Here is a 14,053-nt window from a genome sequence, read left to right on the forward strand (position 1 = left end):
GGATTCCGCTGCTAACAAGGCTTTTGAGACATTAAAGCTTGCTTTTACCTCAGCTCCAATATTGCAGCATCCAGACCCATCCCAACCATTTGTGGTTGAGACTGATGCTTCAGATGTGGCTTTGGGGGCTATCTTGTCACAACACTGCCGAGATTCGCAAGAACTCCATTCTGTGGCTCATCACTTCAGAAAGCTCAATCTCCATGAGCGTAATTACACTATTACTGAAAGGGAGTTCTTAGCCGTCAGGGATGCCTTTGTTGTTTGGCGACATCCGTTATTATTTAATTGTGACGCCCTTATTGCAGCCATGAGCAGAGTATTTGATACTCAATATAAATCTCAAGCAACAGACCTTGAACTCTTAGGATTACATCAAGGTGACTCTTCATTGTTGGCATATCTGGTTACATTCAACCAACTCATAACTGAAACAGGTTGGCCTGAAGATAAAAGGCTTCCATGTTCTATAAAGGAATATCTGAATCCTTAAGACACTTTGGCAACGGTACCCATAGTACGTACCACATTTCCTGAACTTTTGGATATGGTCCTTCAAATGGATGCCAGGAAGGCAGAGAGGAAAGGAGAACAGAGACCATTAGTACCTTTTGGCCATCAATACCCCGGCTCCAGTGCCTGTAGGTCCTCAACCCATACAGATTGGTGCAGTGAGAGGACCTTTGACCACAGAGGAAAGAGAGGCAAGGAAAAAGAACAATCTCTGTTTCTACTGCGGTTCCTCAGAACATTTGCTGAAGGCCTGTAATAAGAAGCCAAAGCGGCAGGGAAACGCCAAGGCTCGACAGTTGAAGGGGTCGACCTGTCGAGCTCAGCATCTTTTGACTCTCTGGCCTCAAAACCTTTTGTAATACCTATTCGCTGTTCTTGTCCTCCTACTCATGAACGGTTCATAGATGCAGTACTCGATTATGGCGCTACTGGCAACTATATTGATGATGCTTTTGCAATGAAATTGGGTATCCCGGTAGTAACTAAGTCACACCTGGAAATGGTTAATGCTGTAGATGGCACTACCTTGCTTTCTGGTTTGATTACAGAACAAACTGTTGACTTAACCATGATGACTAACAGTGGTCATACAGAATCCCTCTGCTTTAATCTCATTGCCGCCCCACAATATCGATTGATCCTGGGATTACCATGACTAAAACATCACAACTCGTCAATCGATTGGCGATCTGGTGAAGTGGAATTTGTTTCCTCTCAGTGTGAATCTATGTGTTTTTCTTCCAACACTAGTCCAAGTTCACCTTGTGGGCCACTGTTACAAGTCTCCTCTGCTATAGGGGCCATCACGACCGCCACCTTGCCCAAGGAATACAGTAATTATGCAGATGTGTTCGATGCTAAGGGTGCAGAAACTCTCCCGCCGCACCGACAGTATGACTGCCCTATCGATTTAGTACCTGGAGCTAAGATACCGGCACGTCGTATATACTCTCTCACACAAAGGGAGGATCTTGTCCTTAAAGAATACATTGACAAATCCTTACAATCCGGTTTCATCCGTACTTCCCGTTCTCCCGCTGCCTCCCCGTTATTTTTCGTGCCAAAAAAGGAAGGGGATTTACGGCCCTGTATTGACTATCGTGCATTGAACGCCATTACTATCAGGAATCAATATCCAATTCCTCTGATCTCTGTACTTCTGGATCAGCTCGGCTCATCAACAATATTCACCAAATTAGACCTACGAGGGGCTTATAATCTGGTGAGGATTAGAGAGGGGGATGAGTGGAAAACCGCATTTAAGACTAAATACGGTCTCTTAGAGTATTGCATGATGCCGTTTGGCTTATGTAATGCTCCGGCAACGTTTCAACACTTTAACAATGTGTTCAGGGATATGATGGATAGGTTTCTCATCATTTATCTAGATGACATTTTGATTTATTTGGATTCTTATGAACATCACGTACAACATGTGCGTCTAGTACTGCAACGTCTACGGGAATATGCCTTATATGCTAAAATGGAGAAATGTATTTTTCATGTTACTTCTTTGGAGTTTCTTGGTTATGAGATTACCGACCAAGGAATACATATGAGTTCCTCAAAAGTCTGTGCGGTTCTGGATTGGCCAGCTCCTAAGGACATTAAGTCTTTGCCATCATTCCTTGGTTTTGCAAACTTTTATAGACGCTTTGTGAGATCATTTTCTGAAATCACGGTGCCCCTTACAGCACTTACTAGTAGTAAGAAGACATTTGTTTGGGATTCCGCTGCTAACAAGGCTTTTGAGACATTAAAGCTTGCTTTTACCTCAGCTCCAATATTGCAGCATCCAGACCCATCCCAACCATTTGTGGTTGAGACTGATGCTTCAGATGTGGCTTTGGGGGCTATCTTGTCACAACACTGCCGAGATTCGCAAGAACTCCATTCTGTGGCTCATCACTTCAGAAAGCTCAATCTCCATGAGCGTAATTACACTATTACTGAAAGGGAGTTCTTAGCCGTCAGGGATGCCTTTGTTGTTTGGCGACATCATTTACTTGGCACTTTGAGTCCGGTCCAGGTATTTACTGACCACGCAATTTAGTAGCCTTACAGTCTGTGAAATGTACGATGGCTAGACTTACACGCTGGCATGAATTCTTTGCAGCGTTTAATTTCACGATTACCTATCGTCCTGGGTCTAGACATACTAAGGCTGATGCGTTGTCTTGCATTCCGGGGGATGCTAGTCAACGGAATGGTCAGGATTAGTTTTTGCTCCCACACCAAGTTGTATGCGGCTGTACTATGAATACATCTCTCAGATCTCTTTTGCTTAGGTGGGTCAAACAAAACCTAGAGGTCTTCAAGAAAGATGACATTACTATAATACATTCATTGCCTTATGTTCAAGATAGGATTTTCTTGCCTACAATGGAGACGCATAAATTGGCCTTACAGTAGTGTCATGATTCTAAATTCTCAGCACATCCGGGTTCTCGAAAGACACTAGAATTGTTACGCAGGTGGTGTTGGTAGCCAAAGATGTCTAGTGATGTAAATCAATACATATCTACATGCGCAGTATGTACTCAAAGCAAAGTCGTTCATACCAAACCCATGGGACTGCTACACCCATTACCGGTCCCTGAGGTACGATGGACCATGATTTCTATGGATTCCATTGTCGATTTGCCTACAATCCGTGGTTATGATACCATTTGGGTCTTGGTAGATTAACTCACGAAGTGTGCTCTGTTTGTCCCATGTCGGGGTTTGCCTTCAGCTCCTGTGTTGGCTGTCTCATTCATTAACCAGGTTTTCAGGAGACATGGTCTGCCCAGTATCATTATCACAGATCGTGGTTCACAATTCGCGTCTCATTTTTGGAGGGCTGTTACATCTACTTTGGGTATAGAGGACAGATATTCAAGTGCATTCATCCGCAGACTGACGGTCAGACAGAGCGGTTGAATGCTACTCTGGAACAGTATTTGAGATGTCTGTTGATGCATTACCAGAGTTCTTGGCTGTCACTCTTGCCTATGGCTGAGTTTGCCTGTAATAACTCGGTACATACAGCCACAGGTTCCACACCATTTTTTGCTTTGTATGGACATCATCCACGCACTTTACCATTGCCATTGGTTACGTCCTCGAGTAACCCTGCAGCTCAGTCCTGTGTCAAATCCTTGGCTAAACTACAGGCGGATATTAGGCAACATCTGTTGAATGCACAGAGTTGCACTAAAACTTGTGCTGACCTACAACGGTTGAAATCACCTTTGTATGTCAAGGGTATGAAGGTTTGGTTGTCCACCAAACATCTACATATACCTGGTAGGAAGGCATTGTTGCCACGTTTTACAGGTCCTTTTGTGATCACGGAAGTGATTAACCCGGCAGTGGTTCGCTTGAAGCTTCCTGATACTTGGAAGACCCATTCTGTATTTCATGTTTCGCTCCTCAAGCCTGTACAGGTTGACACCAGGTTTATAGCTCATGACCGTCCTCTTCCAGTATTGGATTCAGATGAATATGAAGTGCAACAGATCCTCGATACCAAGGTGTTTCGTGGCGTCAGGTTGTTTCTGGTGGACTGGAAGGGTTACGGGCCGGAGGATCGGACCTGGGAACCTATTTCTCATATCCATGCCCCTGCTTTGTTGTGCGATTTTTGGTCCTCGAGCCGGGGAGATGTTCTTTGAGGCGGGGTACTGTCAGGAAACCTAGTGACTCACACACCCTTCCGTCACATTCCTCCCTGAGTTGGTCTAATAATGCTTCCAAAGTATTCAGACGCCTCCAAGTAAGGCCTTTTGCAAATCGATTTACTGTATTAAACAAATGTGCACCGTTTACAGCCCGTTGGCGGTTGCTATGGCGACTATGTTATAAACAATAAAGTATACGTCATCACGCGCACTTTCTGTCATGTGACTTCATGAGTATTTAAACTTCCCCTTGACTCTGAATCCGTGCTTCTGATTTATGGCTGAAGTACGATTCGTGTCTTGAGAATATCTACGTTTGGTCTATTGGTTTGCTGATCTCTTGCTTTGTCCTTGGACTTAGTTTCTGAACCTTCCTGATTCTGCTTTCCGTGACTCCTACCCTTCATACCTTGTTTTCTTCTGAGACCTTTTTGTGTTCTGCCTTGATCTGATGTCTTCCACGTTACCGACCCGGACTGCTCATAGGACTTCTGTTTCCTCTCGATTTTGGATTGCTACTGTATTCCACGTTGCCGACCCGGACTGTTTGAAGGATTTCTGTCTCCGCTCGATTTTGGAATTGTTCTTGCCTCCACGTTGCTGACCCAGATTGATTAACGGACTTCTCAGTATTACCTGCACATCCTTGCCGACCCGGATTTTCATCACTCTGCATTTGGATTGTATCCTAACCTGTGATCTCTACCTGGTAGCCAGGAAGCTCTCACTCCCTTTCATCCCGGTACGGACTAGAGACTTCCTGGTTCTTGGAGGGTGATTTGGGAGCGTCCGCGTTCCGTCGGGTCCTTCAGGTGACTTCCTGGCCTCTAGGCGGTCCGTTTTCTGCGGGAGTAGTACTGTCCCCTAAGGTTGCTTCCGGATCTACCTAAATAGTGATCACTATTCTACTCTGCATGTCAAGGGCTGATTATCAACAGGAACACGGTAAGGGTCATCTAATACCTATTGCTTTCGTGGTTCCTCTCCTTTTTCAGTTATACCAAACCTCACTTTGTATCTTTACTTCTTTGCTCACTCCAGAATTGCACACCTCCTTGCTAACCGGTTGGTTCCACCCAAGTCGACCATCCAGTGTTGTATTAGTCTTTCCTAGTGAAAAGCTTAATTAAGGGTAGTCCAGTTTGGATACACTGTGTTCTTGCTGATAAAAGAAAAAGGCTATTGTTAACGTGCCTTTTCCTTTCAGGCTCTAGGTCTGCGGTTCGTGTTTGGGTCCATTCTTCCAAATAATAGATCCCTTGATATGGTATTTTAAATCCATACACAGGGTTACATTGTTGGGTAGAATTCTTCAGCTACACTTCATGGGCAATAAAGCAAGCTACCCTGACACACCTCTCGGGGGTTAAAATCAATGTCGAGAAATTGTGAATTATGCCTATACTTGGGCATAGCCCTCTCTTAGATTTGAGAAGGAAATACAAGGGTATGAGAGTTGAGGGAAGGGGCATATATTACCTGGGCATCCACATTACTAGACACTTAGAGGAGTTTCTTACAGTGATCTATGACCCCTTTCGTGCGCAATTGACAGCTGATCTGGGGATCCCCTAATAGTGACTTGGCATGGAAGGATGACCTCCATAAAGATGAATGTACTCTCATGGCTACTATACTTATTTGCAGCTATTCTAAGGCAGCTCCCAGAGAGGTTCTTCTCAGAACTAATAGGAGAACTCTGCAGATTCAAAGGGGAAAACAAGACTCCAAGAGTTATAATGCCGACACTGACACTCCCAAGGGCTAAGGGGGGGATTTGGGCTCCCCGATGTCCGCTTGTATTACAAGTGGTCCAAACTTAGGTTAATGCTTGAGCATTTGAGAGACGATCTGAGGACCTACTGGACAGCCCATCCCTTGAAGGTGAGGGACTATCTTTGGTCCCCTCTCAAGTCTGTACCCGAACGCCTCAGGTTGCACCCCACCTTGGGGGTGTTTTGGTCCGCCTTGCACGATACAGAGGGCAATCGAGCATTCCTGACCTGACCCTCACCCCTGTCATCAGTATGGGGATCCCCATTTAACTTCCCACTCAAGGGGCCAGCTTTCTCGCAGAAATGGTCGGACATGGGTCTCAAGCGGGCGGGACAACTATTCAATTACGGGTTTCTTCTGGTCCTGGAAGATGTTTGGAAGGTTCTGGGGAGGGATTTGGTTTCTGTCTTTGAGTATCTCCTTATTAAGGGCATAATGACCGACCAAACATGGGGATGATAAGTGGCAAGAGAACTGAAGATGGTCGAGAAGGTTATTAATGTCTCTATAACGCGAAGGGGCATCTTGTCTACATTGTACAAAGCCTTGAATGAGTCCTGTTTAGAGGGGAGACAGGCATTTCAGAGGTACTGGGTGGAGTTGTCGGGGGAGGAAATCAAGGATAATGACTGGGCACAAATTTATAAAGTCACCTTCCAGGGTAATCTGTTCACCTCCACGATAGAGCATAACTTTAAAGTTTTGATGGGCTGTCATAGAGATACCCTGAAGCTGTCCAGAATGTATGTGGGGGCCTCTCCTATGTGTCCCAGGGGTTGTGATCAGAGGGGGTATCTGGCTCATATGTGGTGGCGATGACCCAAGGTACAGGTGTTCTCGACGGAAATGTTAGGGTGGATGGAAGAACTCACAGGAGTTAATCTAAGTCTGGGCCTGATGCAGATACTCTTGGGGGTTTTGAAGAAGAACAGGGAAGAATATAGACTCCCTAGCATGTGGGAGTCAATGCTGAGAGTGGGGAGATTGGCCATAGGTCAAAGTTGGAAGAGTGAAACTCTCCCGTCTAGAGAGATATGGGAGAGGAAAGTGCATAATATGATGGTCAATCAAGTCAATGCAGAGTTGTGTGTGCTGATTTTAAAGTGGGGACTGGACAAGGGGTCCCGGCGAGCCCTGCAGGCACGTGAGGTGAGCCGGAGGGATGGGAGGGGGGCCGCCTCAGAGGGAGCCGATATAGGATAGCAAGGATACATTGAGGACTGATCCCTTGAGACATGATTCAATGAGTGTTGGCACACCGGGATGAGTTCTTGAGAGGGGTGTAAAGAGGGGGAGGGAGGGCAAGGGGATTATGAAGGTTATAGGGGTTCTATAAGATGTGGTTTGGAGCATTTTAGGGTGTTTGGGGAGATATGGGCGGAGCGTTTGGGGGGGTAAACCCGGGGAACTAATACTGTCTTTTTATACTGTGAAATCAAATTGATTGCATTCGGTAATGACTTGTTACCTTAATAAATGTTAATAAAAATGAAGTTAAAAAAATAGATTTTGTGACACTCCTTCCTAGCTCCCTTCTACGGCCCTGGTATTTCAGGGTGTTTCTGATGGTATGCCTGAAGGAGATGGGGCGCATGAGTATAAGATAGTGCTGTCTTCAGGTCCGTACCCCTCCCATTCTAACAAATACTGCAGATGACCCTTTTGCAAAGTGTTATTATAAGAAAACTCTGCTTTGGAAAGTTGCTTCACCCACTTAGTTTCTTGTTCGGTACAGGAACATCTGAAATACTGTTCGAAGTTCTGGTGTACTTTTTCAATTTGCCTATTGCTCTGAGGGTGATATGCCGAAGATAGATGTGCACCAATAGCTAATATTTCTGTAGTGTTTCCCAGAATTGTGAAACAAATCGGGGTCCTCAATCTGATATTATACAATTGGGAAGACCATGATGTCTCGCTGCTGTTTTCAGGAAGGGTCTGAGCTATTTCCGCCCCCATGGGAATGTTTTCAAAGGTTCGAAATGAGCCATTTTTGGGAACTAATCAACCACAGTGAGAATAATATTAAATCTGTCTTTTGTGAGGGGATGGTGGAAATTTGTAACAAAATTCATTAAAGCTGTATGCCAGGGTTGGGCGGGTACAGGTCGAGAGATCAATAGACTGGCAGGTGCTTGCCTTAGACTCTTAGCTCAAACTTAAATTTCACATCCTTTAATGTATTCCTCTAAGCCTCAAGATTGGTATTGCCACCATGCATACCTTTGTACTAATTCCAAAGTTTTTCTTTAGCCATAATGTCCAGCGAGAGTGCTGTCATGACACCACTGGATGAATTGTTGCTTTTTTTCGGGTATCCATAAACACTTACCATTATGTAAAAGGTCATCAATTTAATGATGGACTTGTTATGTCTGGTGGTGTATGAATTTCGTACTTGCTCCACAAATATATTAGCAGCTGTTGATGAGGACAATCACCACTTTATCACGTAGGACAAATGTCAATCCTCCTTTAGCGTTTTTCTGACGGGTGGTATTGTCAGGATAGGACAAATGATTTGGTATTCTGGGACCCTGGTTTAAATGTGATTATAAAATTGAATCTACTGAAGAACTATACCCATCATGATTGATGTTGATTCGTAATTCTTGCCATTTTTAAAAACGCAATATTCTTGGTCGAAAATAGTGTAGTTTATTTCAGCAGGATTACATTTTTTTTAAATGTCCCTGTTTGCAATGTTTTTTCGCTGGGTTGTCGTTAAGATAACACTGCCCCCAGAAACAGTTTATAAGTATCTGTTTCTATCACATAGGGTAAGTTGGCATCTGGTAATCGCTAAATAGGAGTTGTGGTGATGGAACTCCTCTGGGTCTGAAACGCAGCTTCAGTCTGTGGTTCCCATTCAAAGGAAACATCCTTCTGTAATAGAGAAGTCAATGGTTGGGTCATGCAAGAGTATGGGGCAATGAACCGACAATAATAGTTGACAAAACCTTAAACCCTTTGGAGATTAGTGACATTCCTAGGTGCAAACCATTCCAAAAACTACTTTAACCTTAATGGGGGTCATGCATACTCACTCTGGGATAGAAACTATCTGAGCTAGGACACAGTGATTTTCTTCGAAGGCACATTTAAAATCGTTTTACATTTATTTGCTATTTCCATAACAGATGTAACACCTCCCTCAACATGGTTGACGTGCAAGTCTTGGGAAGCAGAATACACCAATATGTTGTCTAAATAGACTACAACAAAATGTTTCAGAACCGGACGATGAACATTGTTTTGAAAGTGTCGGGGTGCAGATGGAGCATTACAGAGCCTGAATGGCTTGCTAAATATTCATAGTGATGGCCCTCTTAGTGCAAAAGGCAGTCTTCAACTCTTCTCCTGGGCGGATTCTTACCAAATTGTAGGCTCATTGTAGATAATCTTTTCCCCTTGAACTTGGTTTATCGTTGTCTGGATCAATGGTATGGGGCAACATTTTTTTACGGTAATGGCGTTCATTTGTTGATAATCCAAACATGGTCTGAGTTCTAGGCAGTTCTTTTTTGGAATTAAAAAGATGAGAGCTCCTACTGGCGAGGTAGTGTTGTATGGATCCCTTAGCCAGAGTGTCGTTTATGCATTACTTAAGTACTCCAATTTGTTGAGGTGTTTATCCGTAAATCTTGCAATAGGGTATTACAGCATTTGGTATCAATTCAATACGACAGTCTTACGACGATGCATTGGCAGATTATCTGCTTCTTTAGGGTCAAAAAACTTCTTGAAAATCTTGCTACTCCTCAGGTAAAACCTTGATGGTAGCAGCCACACCCTTTGGGGTACCAGGAACTGTTTTGTCAGATCTTGATAATGTCTTCTGTTAGAGGATTGATTCCAGATGGCAGGATTCCAAAAAATGGTCTGATTTGAAAGGGAACACCCCTCTGTCCAGTAATATACAGGTTGTGCACCGCTAACCAGGGCATCCCGAGGATTATTTGAACATATGGTGCATCATGAATGTCAAACGATAGGTGCTCATGATAGACCACGCATGTTTTATGGAATTATCCAGTTTTTTGGGCCTGATGTGAGAATAGATCTGTTTAGCGGTGGATGGCTTCATCCTTTATCATTAAAGTTAAGGTTATGTTAGTAGGTAAATTGAGCATCCATGAAGTTGCCGGTGGCCTTGCAATCTATTAAGGCTCAGTGTCAATAGGAGCTGTATCTTATATGCTTAAGATGATGTGCAGAGTCATGGGTTGAGGGACTATGGAGTTGGAAGGAGTTGATTTGTTACTTTATTAGGTCTGTCAGTCCACCCCTCGTTACCGAGGACCCAGAGCTTTTCAGTCTTTTTGGACAATCCCCTACTGGATGACCAGCTGAACCACAGTAAAAGCACAAATTATGTATTACTCTTATGTCCTGTCCCCTTTCCTCCATACTGTATGGGCATCCCTTCCAAGGGACGGCGACGGAACCTTTTTCACCAGAAAAAACCTTGTTCCCCTTTAAATTTAGAGGCACGCAGGGGCGCGGCCCAGGGAGCATGAGCTGCCCTGACTCTGCCCTCCGGTGCCACACCTCAGTCCCCTTTTCCGCATCAACGGGAACGGGCCGAATTTACCAGCGCTCCTGGGTTTGGCTTCGGCTATGTAATTCCACGTGCGGATACTTCTTCTCTTTGTCTTTTTTGTCTTATCTATCATTCAGGTACTCTGTCCTCAAGCGTCACGCACTACCCCGGCGCATGTCGACTTCCACAGGGTTCAGCAGGTGTCCATCCTGCAACAGGCTCTTCCCAACCTCAGACCCCCACGCCCTCTGCCTACGTTGCCTTGGCCCAGACCATGGTTGGCAATCATGTTCGGCGTGTGACTCGCTGTGCTCGAAGAACAGACTAGCCAGGAGGAGGGAGCTCTTCCAGAAGTTGCCTCCAGAGGATCTCAAGAACTTGGTGAAGCATCGAACTAGGCCCAAGGTAGGGCACCCCGCAAGGGAGACTCCTTCACAGGGACTCTCCCACACGGGAGGGACAGGCCAGGTCCTTCTACCGGCACGTGTCCCGGGGCTGCTCCAGCTACCGGTCTTTGGGTTGAGGGGTCCTCGGATCCTCCCGGGCGCAGTGTCGAGTGACCGGAAGGTTATTGTACCAGGTCTACACCCGAGGGGCTATGCCCTTTTACCGGCACAATGACTGAGGGGCTACGCCCTAACACTGGCAATACGTCCGAGGGGCTATGCCCTAATACCAGCAATACGTCCGAGGGGGCGTCTAAACGCACCTCTACCGAACGCCGGGTCGAGGGTCTTACACCTACTGGGCCGAGGAGCATGATAGGCCTTGTGACCCACACGCAAGAGTCTTGGACGAGGTCGGGCCCACCGGGCCGAGCAACACGTTGCAGGCACGTGGCAGGCAGCTCGACATAATGTCCCTGCGCCAGAAAGGGGCACCCGTCTGACGCCATTCCACAAATTTGGCGAAGAACGAGTGTCAAGGTGGGACTGGCCTCAACCAGGTACGTGGCCTACAGTCTACCCTTCATTTGCGCAGGGCAACTTTCCTTTGCGTCCATATGGACAGGGTACGCAGCGGCTCCAGCACCCCCCCGCTACCCTGTTGGTACCCCCTGCCACCTCTTTGGCCAGTAAGGAGGTGCTCTTCGAGAAGTTTCTCGGCCTCATGAGGTCTCCTCATATGGGGGTTATCATCAAAGATGCAGTCAGGGAAGTCCTCCCCGTCATGGTAGAGGCACCACAGACGCCTTCATCGGACCCCTCGGCCCCGGTGCAGCCGGCTCCACAGCCCCGCCTCAGCCGCCAGCTGCGGTCCCTGTACCCCAGCCTCCTGTGCCATCTACCCCTCCTCCTCCACAAGATCCTCCAGATGCAGGATACAGACTAGGAGGAGGATCCGGACACGCCATCCTCAGCCAGGGCCTTCCATGAACATCTTGCTGGTCTGGCAGAGTACCTGAGCCTCCCCCAACCCGAGGTCGAACAACCGGCAGAGGGGGTTCTGGCTGAAGTCCTCACAAGACACCCCTCTGCTAACACTGGGAATCCACTGCAAACCGATGTAGTCTCCCTGGCCAAGAAGGGTTGTCTCAAGCCCCACTCAGTCCAGCCGGTCAACCGACGCCTGGACGCCAAGTACAGGCAGATGGAAGGGGATACACTATTGCTCTTGACCCATCCTCAGCCACACTCCTCGGTGATCGCTGCGGCATCACTATACTGCTAGCCGCAGTCGTCCTCAGCCTCCTCCTCTGCGGCGCTGCAAGGCAAGGTGGAGAAGATCTTGGAGGCCTACGGCAAGAAGATCTACTCCAACGCCTCCTTGGACCTGCGTCAGGCCAACGCAGATGCCATACTGGCTGCCACCAATCAACAGTTATGGCAGGAAATTTTGGACTTCCTCCCGGAACTCCCCACCCAATGCCAATCACGCTTCAAGGCAGGGGTAGCGGAAGCCAAGCTCGTGGTGCATGAGCTCATGGAATCCACAGTGGCTCATATCGATACCTCAGGCCATGCCATCTGCATTGCCACGGACATGAGGAGAACAGCCTTGCTCTGGGCAATGAAATTCAACCCTGATGTCCAGGAGCGCATTCTTAGTCTACCGTTCGAGGGAGGGTGGGGGCCTCTTCCACTCCTCTACGGAAGAAGAGCTGGACAAACGGCAAAGTCTTTATCCATTCTTACAAAGACCACGCCCAAATCGTACACCCAATCTCAGCAGCGCTCGGAAAAGGGTTGTACATATGGAGGCTTCCGCGGCTTCCAGGAACGCAGATCCAGGCAGATGGACCGCTCGCCGTCTCAGAACCTGCGCAAACAACAAAAAGGGGGGGGGGGAGTAAGGGCTTTTTCCAGTCCCCCTCCTCAGCGTCAGCCTCCGAGGGAAAGAAGGCATGACACGCCCCTGCGGGTCCACGTGTCTCCGGTGGGGGGCAGGTTTGCTCTCCATGCACAATTCTGGCATCAGAATTTCGCGGACCCCTGCATCCTCTATGTAGTATCCACAGGTTACCGCCTTCCGATCCCAGCCTCTCCTCCCTCATTCCCTCCACTCCACAGGTTGGGACAGCAACTCTTTTGGCGGAGATCCGGTCGCTCGTAGAGAGCCAGGCAGTGGAGGAAGTCCCAGCCTCCCAGCGAGGCGTTGGCTTCTACTCCAGGATTTTCGCCATTCAGAAGAAGAACCAAGCGGGCCTGATAGTTGTGCTGAACCTTTCCACCCTCAACCTCTGCCTACCCCTGCAAAAATTCAAGATGGTTACGCCAGCTTTTATAGCGGAGACATTGGACAAGAGAGACTGGATGTGCTCCCTGGACCTGAAGGACACATACCTACACGTCCAGATTTGGTAGCCCCATCGTTCTTTCCTACGATTCAGGATCATGGGCTACCATTTCCAATGCAAAGTTTTCCCATTTGGCCTCAACTCGGCCCCCAGGGTCTTTACCAGACTTCTGAATGCTGTTGCGACCCTCCTCAGAGCGCAGGGCCTCCACATCTACCCATACCTCAACGACTGGCTTGTCAGGGCTACATATCCGGAAGCGGTTCACCACTCTTCCCCTGCCCTTATTAACACACTAGACGACCTGGGCTTCTCGCTCAACCTCAAGATGTCACAGCTGCACCCTACGCAGACTCTGACATTCCTTGGACTCATTTGGGACACGTCCTTCGAGAGGGTTTTCCTGTCGGAAGGCAAAATCTCAGCCATCAAGAGGGCCACTGCCCACTTCCTCAGCAGAGAGGGGACCTCGGCATGGTGGTACCAACATCTCCTGGGTCTTCTGGCGGCGGTCCTGTTAGCCGTGCCACACATGGGACTAAGGATGAGAAGGATTCAGCTGCACTTTGCATGGAATCAGGAGTGGGGCTCGCAATCCCAGAGGATCAACGTTCCTCCATCTCCCCACCCAGACCTAACTTGGTGGTCCATGAACTGCGGACGAGCAAGCCCTTTCGGCCGCCCTCTCCGCAGGCCACCCTCACCACAGACTCCTCGCTCGAGGGCTGGGGTGCCACCCTGGACGATCTCTCGGTCCATGCCACCTGGACTCGATAGGAGCAGGAATACCACGTAAATTGGTTGGAGCTGAACGCCATCTGG

At 47.6% G+C, this 14,053-nt stretch overlaps 1 protein-coding gene across 3 annotated transcripts in view; it reads left to right on the forward strand.

Moving 5' to 3' along the window:
* KIRREL1 (kirre like nephrin family adhesion molecule 1) overlaps positions 1–14,053 on the forward strand; it is a 2,247,154-nt gene that overhangs the window by 1,418,042 nt on the left and 815,059 nt on the right. The window lies entirely within an intron of this gene.

This window comes from Ambystoma mexicanum, chromosome 1q (assembly GCF_040938575.1).
Source record: "Ambystoma mexicanum isolate Mex_15411 chromosome 1q, UKY_AmexF1_1, whole genome shotgun sequence".
Lineage (NCBI taxonomy): Eukaryota > Metazoa > Chordata > Amphibia > Caudata > Ambystomatidae > Ambystoma > Ambystoma mexicanum.